This window comes from Bos taurus, chromosome 10, assembly GCF_002263795.3.
Source record: "Bos taurus isolate L1 Dominette 01449 registration number 42190680 breed Hereford chromosome 10, ARS-UCD2.0, whole genome shotgun sequence".
In the NCBI taxonomy this organism is placed as follows: domain Eukaryota; kingdom Metazoa; phylum Chordata; class Mammalia; order Artiodactyla; family Bovidae; genus Bos; species Bos taurus.
The window spans coordinates 69,532,873-69,544,379 of record NC_037337.1 but is presented as its reverse complement, the minus strand read 5'-3'; the positions used below and the strand labels follow the sequence as shown (position 1 = coordinate 69,544,379).

The window sequence follows — 11,507 nt, the reverse complement described above, 5'->3', positions numbered from 1 at the left end:
AATAGATTTTCCCTGCAGAGAAACGCTGGCAACGCATTCTTCTTAAACATACGATTAACCAGCTGCCAGAGACAATAGAACATTTAAAACTCCTATGCCAATGACCAAGTTACCACCTATAAATCTCAGAGCTACTAAAATGTGTTTAAAAAATGAGCTGCAGGGCACAAAAGCATTTTTCCTCAAATGTCAAACAAAGGGTTTGAGTTAGATTGTGGCTTCAGTGATCCCATTCAGGACAGCAATACTCATAGTACTTCCCAGTGTAAAGGCAAATAAAGTAGCAAAGAAATGCAACCTGTTGACTTAGGGAAGTGAAGAAGAAACTCAAGGACATAAATCGACAAGAAGTCCAAAGGAAAATGCTTTTCTTAGTTAAACAAGTAAGGCTACTCTCATCCTTTGTGAAAGATTAGCTAAGGAAAAATCTGAAGATACCTATTCTTGGGTATCTGCTGGACAAAACATCTGTCTTTTCTTTTGAGCTTGCAAAGTATAGAGAAGACAATCCAAGTGTCCATCAAGAGTGAGTAGGATAACTAAATGTGGAAGTAAGTCTATTCAACAACAGTGAGTAAAGAACAACACTGAATAAGAGATAGCCATGAAAAAAAATACATGTTTCATGATTCCACTTGTTATAGTTAGGAAACAGGACAAATGGAGTCTGATGTTTAGGATACAGACACAGATGGGAGAGTTGGAGGGGAGAAATAGGCAGTGAGCATCTCAGAGCTCAGATGGAGATTCCCTCCGTGGGGGATGGTGGTTGGGGTTATGATTGAGGAAGGGTCCACAGGCCTGCCTTTGAGCCTTTACACTCCTTTTCTTGACCTGAATGCTAGTCACATGCTTTTGCTTAATAATGTTTGTGAAATCCTATCAAAATAATGTATGCCCTTTTATATATATTCATTGTTTTACAAAACAGAAAATACAGCAGAAAATATACTTTAAAACATTATATGCATTCCACAGAGTGACCTAACTTTTTTAAAACTTGGAAGTCCTTTAAAAAAAATTTTTTTACAATGCTGTGTTTGTTTCTGCCATACAACGTAAATCAGTCATAATTATACATACAACCTTTCTCTCCCTAGCCTCCTTCACCGCCCCCCATCCTATGCCTCAGGGTCATCAATCACAGAGCACCAGACGGCCCCATGCGCTACACAACAGCTTCTCATCAGCCACCCAGCTTACACCTGACAGTGTATGTATGTTGGTGCTGCTTCCTCCATTCGTCCCACCCATTCCCAAGTCCATCTGTCCCACTTTCCCCACGAGGTCTATCTCTACACCCGGGTCTCCGTTCCTTCTCTGCAAATAGGTTCATCCATGCCATTTTTCTAGATCCCATATATATGTGTTAATATACTATATTTGTTTTTCTCTTTCTGACTTACTTCACTCTATATAACAGGCTCTAGGTTCTTCTACCTCACCACAATAGACTCAATGTACTCCTTTTTATGGCTGAGTAATATTCCATTGTGTATATGTACCACATCTTCTTTATCCATTCATCTGACAATGGACATCTAGGTTGCATCCATGTCCTGGCTATTGTAAATAGTGTGGCTATGAACATTGGGGCACATGTGTTTTTTCAATTATGGTTTTCTCAGGGTGTATGCCCAGTATCTCAGGGTTGCTAGGTCATATGGTAGATTTATTCCTACACATGAAAAGATGCTCAACATCACTAATTATTAGAGAAATGTAAATCAAAACTACAATGAGGTATCACCTCACCCCAGTCAAAATGGCCATCATCAAAAAATCTAGCATGTCCTTTTAAAAATTAAATGAATGGGACCTTACAAATAAAAGTGGAGTCTCCCCTGTACACTTCTCAGTCCCACCCTCCTTCCCCTCTATTTGAAGCAACTGCAACATGAACCTGGGGTGCATTTTCTCATTCCTTGTTTGTATAATATTCTATATATGTGTTTCCCTTGTGAGTTTTTTAACTTTGCATCAATTCTTTGATTCATGTGTTATCCTGCCAACTTGCTTTTTGCACTTGACCTTGTTTATGAAATCCGTGTTCATATGTATGTATATATATATGAGGGCTCTGCTTTCCCTTGCCTCAGTTTCCTCATCAGCAAATATGATGATAATAATGGTATCCACCACATTGAGTGGTTACAGGGTCGAGATGAGTTAATATATAGAAATCATCTGACATGTAGTAAGGACCACACACATAATTAATTCATTGACTAATCTAATTACTTAATCTAATTTTACCTACTACTTACTCTGCCATTATTTCTTCATCTATTTATTTATCTATCTCTTACTGGTGAACATGTAGGAATTTCCAATGTTTAGAATTATAAATAAGGCTATAATAAATAACTGTATGTGCTATGCTTAGTTGCTCAGTCATGTCTGACTCTTTGCAGCCCCATGGATTGTAGCCCTCCAGGCTCCTCTTTCCATGGGATTTCCCAGGCAAGAATACTGGAGTGGGTTACCATTTCCTATTCCAGGGGATCTTCCTGACCCAGGGATTAAACCTTCATCTCCTATGTCTCCTACATTGCAGGAAGATTCTTTACCCACTGAGCCATTGAGGAAGCCCAGACTTTCAGCGGCCAGGGTGTTTTCTGATTCTGACTTTGATAAGAACGGAAAAGAAGCCCCAGAACAGAGCAAGGCGTCACATCTTTGGAAATCAGTGGCCATCATTAAAGCCTAGGGATTTTGAAAACAATTAATTAATTAATTTCTGGCCACATGGGTCTTCGTTGCTGCCTGTGGGCTTTCTCTAGTTGTGGCAGGTGGGGGCTACTCTTCCTTGTGGTGCACGGGCTTCTCATAATCCTGGCTTCTCTTGTTGCAGAACACGGGCTCTAGGGCTCAGTATTTGTGACGCGTGGGCTTAGTTGCCCTACGGCTCCTTCCTGGGCAAGGGATTGGACCCATGTCCCTTGCACTGGCAGGTGGATTCTTATCCACTGGACCACCAGGAAAGTCCCAAAGCCTAGGACTTTTAAGGATGAAACTCCAGGGCATTGGGGCGGTGGGCGGGGGGCGGGGGGGGGCGAGGAGGGGAATCATTAAAGTATACTGGCGCTTAGTGTTAAATATTTTGCCCACTTTATCTCATTGGTATAGACAACCATATTATTATCTCCATTTTTCAGATGAGAGAACCAAGGCTTGAATAGTTAAAGAATATGGTTAAGATCTCTCAGGCTATACGGAGAGGAACTAGCACTCAAAAATCTAATAGAAAAATGGAAGAAATAAAGATCAAGAAAACATGGGTTAATAGTTTTCCTCAGAGTGGGGAATTAAAAAAGGATAATTGAGTGCACCTCAAAGGCCTATACCTGTAAAAATCCTATCCTACTTCAGTGGAAACCTAGACAGGATTTTACCCTCCAGGTGACCACGTGCCTCATTCAGCATCTCTGCCCCACTCTGCTCTTCGAAAAGACCCAAGTGGTGCTGGGAGCTTTGAAGCGGGGTGGCAAGGGGGTAGAACTGGGGTGGGAAGAATAGAAAGGGATATGCTACAAAGATGATTATTGAAAGTTGACAGCTGCCAAACACACTGTGTCCCTGGCAACACCTGTTGAGTCAGCCGCGGTGGTGGAGAGTCAGATGAAGAAAGACAGCTGTACACATGCCAACAGCAGCAGGATGCTGTGCTGGGCTTGCGCTCTGCCAGCAGAAGATGTGCCAAACTCGCTGGCCCAGATTCAAATGGCTGGGTGTCGACTCAGTTTGCCAGCAAATAAGCCCAGGGAATACATTTGCATTAACACCGCTCCCTGTTCCCACCTCCCCAGTCCTTCTCCCGCTCCACATAGAACACAGTTCCTCTTTCCAGAATGTCATCTTCAGCCTGCTTTTCAGAACCTGTATTTCAGTGGAACATGAGGTAAGCCAGATGCTGTCCTGAATTGCCTCGAAGGAAGCCAGCATCAGCAGTCAAGAGCAAGACCAAAAAAAAAAAAAATTCCATTTCAGGTTTTTGGCAGTTGGTTAGAAAAATATGCTGGGTAATTTTAATTTTTTTTCCAAAAAGAAAGAATAGATGGGGTTTTACATTTTATCTCATGCAAACATTATGCTCACCCAGACCCTTCCTTTATTTGAGCACCTTGAAATTTGGGGGATTCTCAGCTAAGCTGAAAGAGTTTCACAATTGCAGTAGGATATTATAGGAAAGTTTGGTTCTGCCTACAAAATTGCTTCCTAAGATGGAGAAGTGTCAGATATGTCTAATTTCTTCTTATCTTTTCTTAAGACTCCAGGGGTACCCTTGAGGAATAAGAAGTCTCAGGTCTGGATGAGGGAGTTTTTCTCTTCACAGGCCACTGTGTGGTTTAAAGGCAAGATCTATCTATCTACCTATATATGTTCTAGCATATATCATTTCAGCCACTTCATGTCAGCAGGCAGCAGAGGTGGTGAGAGAGATAAAGCCTTAAGGAAGAGAGAAGCTTTGTGGATTACTGTTTTTGATACCCTTTCTCCCAGAGGTCTTAATGAGTAACTAGACCTTGAGTGATAGAATTTACCCCCTTCTTCTTCTTTCTGACCTTCTAACATTGTGCACGCATGCACACAAATACACACACAAAGCACTCCTTGAGAAAAACTTTCACTTCATTTCAGTGTGGTGTTTGGAAGATCATTAACACTCTTGTGATCATTAACATTTCTTTTTCTCTTAATGATGTTAAATCCTTCTTGAGTAGTTTCAGTTAAAATAGTAATGTTAGAAATTCCCAGTTGAATAACATGTTTTGAGTTAAAAATTTATCTTAGGAATTTATTTCCCAAATATAACTTACATATGTACATAAAGGACATTGAATACAGCATAATTTCAAATAATAGCAAAAGGCTGGGAACATTCTAAAGATCCATCTGTAGGGCATATCTCATTGATAGTACCTCCATAAGATGTAACAAAGAGCATTATGCAACCGTTTAGAAGCATGAATTAGCTCCGTGTGTGTAGACAGGGGCTTACCTTTCAGACATACCACAAGGGGAAAAGTAAAGTGTAGAATAATGGGTATAATGTGCTATCATTTGTGTAAAAATGGAAAAGAAATACACATATACGCATATATACATTTATCCATACATGGACCATGTCCAGAAGATAAACAAGCACTTCACAGTGGTTCACTCTGGGAATGGAAGCCCAGTGATCTGACATTCAGGTTTTACTGTGCGTTGTTTTGTGCTGCTTGAATTTTTTCTACTATTGTGTACCTATGCCATGTTTTGAAATGCATAAAAAACTAAATTAATAAAGTAAACTTATTTCTCACTAAGCTCTAAAGTTGAGTGCCTGCCTGCCTGCTAAGTCACTTCAGTTGTGTCCAACTCTGGGTGACCCTATGGACTGTAGCTCTCCAGGCTCCTCTGTCCATTAGATTCTCCAGGCAAGAATACTGGAGTGAGTTGTCATGCCTTCCTCCAGGGAATCTTCCTGATCCAGGGATCAAAACCTGCATCTCTCATGTCTCCTGCATTGGCAGGCAGGTTCTTTACCATTAGCGCCACCTGGGAAGCCCCCTAAAGCTGAGTACTAGATCTTTAATTTCTAGGTTCGTTTTGTGTTGTGTGTGAGTTTGATGTCACACACATCTAGTTTGACCATTATTATAGATTAGTAACTTGATTAGTTGAGTTCAACTTTCTAGTGACTAATTAGAAAATAAGAGTCAATGTAGTCAAAAGATTTATTATGAGTTTAAATTGAGATGGAGTTCTTTTTCTTCCTCAGCCACATAAATCAGCTTAAATGAATTGTTGCTCTCCACGAATGAAATAAGACTGCTTTTAAGGACTTAATTGCCATAATTCTGCAATAGCATTTGCACCCCTGGTCTTTTGTATTGCATTTTGATGCCTTCAGAGTTATTCTTGTAAATTTATATCCACATGACTCCATTTATAATAAATAATAGGAAGAACTAGTGGAAATGTTCATGGATCTCAACGTATTTGAGATGTTCTTCTACCTTCACATCAAAATACTTTTCCTCTTTCTTGCATAGATAATATTTTGAAGAAATACATTGAGAGAGATGGAATTTTTGCCTATAAGGTTTATAAGATACCGAAACTCTGATACTGCCCTTGAATTAAAAAATGTCAAACTTTAAACCAGAGGTGAGTTTGTTCCCTTTGGGGAGTTTGGAGTCAAAAAAATCTGAGTTTCTGTCAAATTAGCCTCCTGCTTCCCCTAGTTTCAATATAATATAAAATGAGTGAAATAGTATTTACCTTGTGAGGATAATTCAGAGACCAATTGAGCTAGTGGGTAATGAAAGAGCACTTTGAAACTGTAATGTCCTAGTAGTTATTTTTTTATTGTATATCACACTCATTTTGGATAAGAATAAACTGGATCTTGTTTCAAAGTTCTTTGCTGAATCTGACATCAGTACAGTGACTGGAATGAACATTGTCAGTATGTTCACGTTAATTTATGCCTGCCACTTCCAAGGGCTGCGTTCCCTAAGAGAACTGATGCTGTGGCAGCATCCACTCAGAGTGAGCCTAAAATGAAACACAAGGCACACGTTTAAGGCAGATAACTCTGAGACCCCTGGACTCAGCTCATTCTTATGGGTTTATGTGTGCACAGGCAGAATCCTGGAAAGTACAAACTCATTTTATGAGATTACAGAACCTTAAACTCATGCCAAGAATTTTATTTAGACATGTTGAGTAACACTTAAGTGGAATCCCTTGATCATACTTATCAGAAATAAGAAATCAACAATTTTGACCCACTAAGTACTGCTCTTTAATTTCACTTATTTTGAATGCTCTTTATTTGATGAACTAATTCCTTCACTGTATTTCTCTTCATTGATGGACCGTATTTCCTATTGAGAACTTGACTCTAAAGGTAGTGGTTTTAAAGTGGAAGACAGCATTAAGGCATTATATCTCATCTTTTAGAACAATGGTTTTAAAACATATATGTTTTAATATGTCAATCCCAATCCCCCAGTTCAGCCTATCTCCCTCCTTGGTGTCCACATTTGTTCTCTATGTTTGTGTCTCTATTTCTCCTTTTTAAATATGATCATCTATATCATTTTTCTAGATTCCACATAGATGTCTTAATATATAATATTTGTTTTTCTATTTCTGTATAAAACAGATAACTAATAAGAAACTACTGTATAGCATAGGGGACTTTACTCATGCTTTGTGATGACCTAAATGGAAAGAAATCTTTAAAAAGGGGGAAATATATATGTACATATAGCTGATTCACTTCACTGTACAGTAGAAGCTAACACAGCATTGTAAAGCAACTATATTCCAATAAAAATTAATTAAAACATATTTTTAAAGTGGCAGAATATTTTATTTTGTTCAGAAGAAAGAATGGGCAGCTATCCAATATGTCTTTAAAAAAAAATGATGGCGGGGGCGCAAAGTAGAGCTGAAGTGAAAGAAAGTATGTGTGTGTATTAAAGGATTTGGAGCCCAACTTACTGAACTGTCCCTTCTCTGAGGCTCTCTTGTGAGAGTTTCCATTAGTGGCCAGTGAAATCAAGTGAGTATTCCCACAATGCGGGATCCTTATTTTAAGGCTAAATTGTAATAATGAATTAGATCATGTTCGGCTCTCTTGTACAGATATAAAAAAGAGCTGAGTGGAAGTTCAGGGACAGAAATGGTTCCCCTGGGATTTCTTTTACAGCTATCTGATCATTATGAGTCATGTCAGGATTACAGAGGGTGGAATTTGAAGGCATTTATAATAGAAAATAAAAGAGAGCTGGTAATGACAGGCCTGAGAGACATGCACATAGCAAAAAAGCAGGTTGTCTGGCAAAATAGTTAATTTCTGAACTTTCATGCACAAAAGTGAAGTTAAAGTCATTCTATATTGAGAGCCACCACGGTATGTTCAAGTTTATTCTGGAGCTAAAATAATCTTTTATAACATATATTTCAAGTTTACCTGTATGGGATTTTATAGTGATATTTTCCTTATTGGCTATGAGTCATCTAACTTTCACCTTGGCATAACATAATAGAACTAATAGCTATTGATCCTAAAAAATGTATATTAAATTAGGACTTTTATGCCCACACTTCTGTGCTTAAATAAATCCAAATGTGTATGGAATAAAAGGCAATTTACATGTGGCATTGATAGCCTCCAATATCTAGGAAAAGCATTGAAATTTCTATTTCACAAAGAGAAACCAAAAGGACCACTGAAGGTCTTCTTGTTAAAGGAAAAGAATTCATTGCTTAACTTTTCTGATAGAGGACCATACATGTCTCTTTGCATATTTAACATGAAAAAAAAGCCATCAAGCAGCAACCTTTATTTAATCTAGACTAGTGATGGGAAGGAGAAGGCAATGGCAACCCACTCCAGTACTCTTGCCAGGCAAATCCCACGGACAGAGGAGCCTGGTAGGCTGCAGTCCATGGAGTCGCTAGGAGTCGGACACGACTGAGCAACTTCACTTTCACCCATTGGAGAAGGAAATGGCAACCCACTCCAATGTTCTTGCCTGGAGAATCCCAGGGACGGGGGAGCCTGGTGGGCTGACGTCTCTGGGGTCGCACAGAGTCAGACACGACTGAAGCGACTTAGCAGCAGTAGCTGCAGCAGTGTTGGGAAATATCTTTTATAAGCTTTCATCTTCAAAAGGCTTAGAGGGTAAAGAATCTACAATGTGGCAGACTCGGTTTGAATCACCCGGTCAGGAAGATCCCCTGGAGAAAGGAATGGCTACCCACTCTAGTATTCTTGCCTGGAGAATCCCATGGACAGAGGAGCCTGGCAGGCTACAGTCCACGGGGTTGCAATGAGTCAGATGTGACTGAGTGACTAACACTTGCACTTTTAAACTCAGTTCAAAAATATTCACTTACTAGTTATATCCTTGTTCTAATCATTTTATTCTTTGCTTATTCTTAGAACTTTTGTATTTAATTATAGTTTACATCTTTTTTTTTTTTTTGCTTTTATTAATATGTTGCCTCAAAAGTGTAAGGTGTCTTGTATGTGTACATTTTGTCTCTACAGTTCAGTTCAATCACTCAATCATATCCAATTCTGCAACCCCATGGACTGCAGCATGCCAGGCTCCCCTGTCCATCACCAACTCCCAGAGCTTGCTCAAACTCATGTCCATTGAGTCAGTGATGCCATCCAACCATCTCATCCTCTGTCATCCCCTTTTCCTCCTGCCTTCAATCTTTCCCAGCATCAGGGTCTTTTCCAATGAAAAAGTTCTTTGCATCAGGTGGCCAAAGTATTTTGGAGCTTCATCCTCAGCATCAGTTCTTCCAGTGAAGATTCGGGACTGATTTCCTCTAGGATGGACTGGTTTGATCTCCTTGCAGTCCAAGGGATTCTCACGAGTTTTCTCCAGCACCACAGTTCAAAAGCATCAATTCTTCTGCACTCAGTTTTCTTTATGGTCCAACTCTCACATCCCTACATGACCATAGCTTTGACTAGACGGACATATGTCAGCAAAGTAATGTCTCTGCTTTTTAATATGCTGTCTAGGTTGGTCATAGCTTTTCTTCCAAGGAGCATGTGTCTTTTAAAATCATGGCTGCAGTCACCATCTGCAGTAATTTTGGAGCCCAAGAAAATAAAGTCTGTCACTGTTTCCACTGTTTCCCCATCTATTCACCATGAAGTGATGGGACCAGATGTCATGATCTTAGTTTCATGAATGCTGAGTTTGCTTTATTTTTTTTAAGACAGGAAATACTTTATTTAAACTCATCAGAGAAATGGATAGCTTGGGTCTATAACAAAGTGCCATGTTTTAAAGCATAGGTCAGTAATTGTATATGAGAGTATACACTGCTATATATAAATTAACTGATCAGACCACAACTTTTCAAGTTTTAAAACAGAATAAGCAAAGGTGCTGTAAAAGCAGCACCCTTGCGACATTTTAACTTTTGTATTCCTCTCCTTCTTCCTCTCCCTCTCCTTCCACAGAATCTACACCAACCTCCTCATAATCCTTCTCAAGGGAAGCCATGGCCTCATGGGCCTCAGAAAGCTCTCCTTCCTCCATGCCCTCACCCATGTACCAGTGAACAAAGGCATGCTTGGTATACATCAGATTGTGGTCTAGGTGAGTCCAGGCCTCAGTGGTGGTTGTGGTGTTGCTCAGCGTGCACACAGCTTGCTTTACTTTGGCCAGGTCTCCACCAGGGACCACAGCAGGAGGCTGGTAATTAATGCCAACCTTGAAGCCACTGGGGCACCAGTCCACAAACTGGATGGTACGCTTGGTTTTGATGGTGGCACTGGCAGCACTGACATCTTTGGGAACCATGTCGCCACGGTACAACAGGCAGCAGGCCATGTATTTACCACGGCAAGGGTCACATTTCACCTTCCGGTTGGCTGGTTCAAAGCAAGCATTGGTGATCTCTGCTACAGAAAGCTATTCACGGTGGGCTTTCTCAGCAGAGATGACAGGGGCGTATGTGGCCAGAGGGAAGTGGATGCGGGGATAGGGCACCAGGTTGGTCTGGAACTCTGTTGGATCCACATTCAGGGCTCCTTCACACCTCAGGGAAGCAGTGACGGAGGACACAATTTGACCTATCAACCTATTCAGGTTAATATATGCTGGGCACTCAATGTCGAGTTTTCTAGGACAGATGTCATTGATGGCCTCATTGTCTACCACGAAGGCACAATCAGAGTGCTTCAGGGTGGTGTGGGTGGTGAGGATGGAGTTGTAGGGCTCAGCTACAGCTGTTCAAAGTTGTGGGGCTGGGTAAATGGAGAACCCCAGCTTGGACTTCTTGCCATAATCGACAGAGACATTCCATCAGCAAGGAGGTGACCCAGAACCAGTTCCCCCACCAAAGCTGTGAAAAACCAAGAAGCCCTGAAGACCTGTGCACTGCTCAGCCAGTTTCTGAATCTGGTCCAAGATGAGGTCAGTGATCTCCTCGCCAGTGGTGTGGTGACCTCGGGCACAATTACTGGCAGCATCCTCTTTGCCTGTGATGAGCTGCTCAGGGTGGAAGAGCTGGCAGTAGGTGCCAGTGCACACCTCATCAATGAGTGGGGATTCCAGGTCTACAAACACTGCCCTGGGCACATGCTTGCCAGTGTCTGTCTCACTGAAGAAGGTGTCGAAGGAGTCATCTCCTCCCCCAGTAGTCTTGTCACTTGGCATCTGGCCATCGGGCTGAAGGCCATGTTCCAGGCAGTAGAGCTCCCAGCAGGCATTGCCTGTCTGAACACCAACCTGGCCAAAGTGGATGGAGATGCACTCACACATAGCTGCTGTTCTGTGGCTGCCGAGCAGTTGGCGGAGAGGAGAAGAGATTGTTACTTGTTACAGCGCTACTCTTAGGTGGTCGATGTAAGAGAATCTGTGGCACATGGGCGTCTGCAGCTTCTTATATACAACTCAGTCCGAATGCTGAGTTTTTGAATTTTGAGAATATCTCTGCAACTGGACCATACATTCCATGAGGGCAGGGACTTC

General features: G+C 41.1%; 1 pseudogene; it reads right to left on the bottom strand.

The window, feature by feature from the left end:
- Window positions 1–9,453: 9,453 nt before the first annotated feature.
- Window positions 9,454–11,297, bottom strand: LOC510107 (tubulin alpha-1A chain-like; annotated as a pseudogene).
- Between the last annotated feature and the right edge of the window lie 210 nt (window positions 11,298–11,507).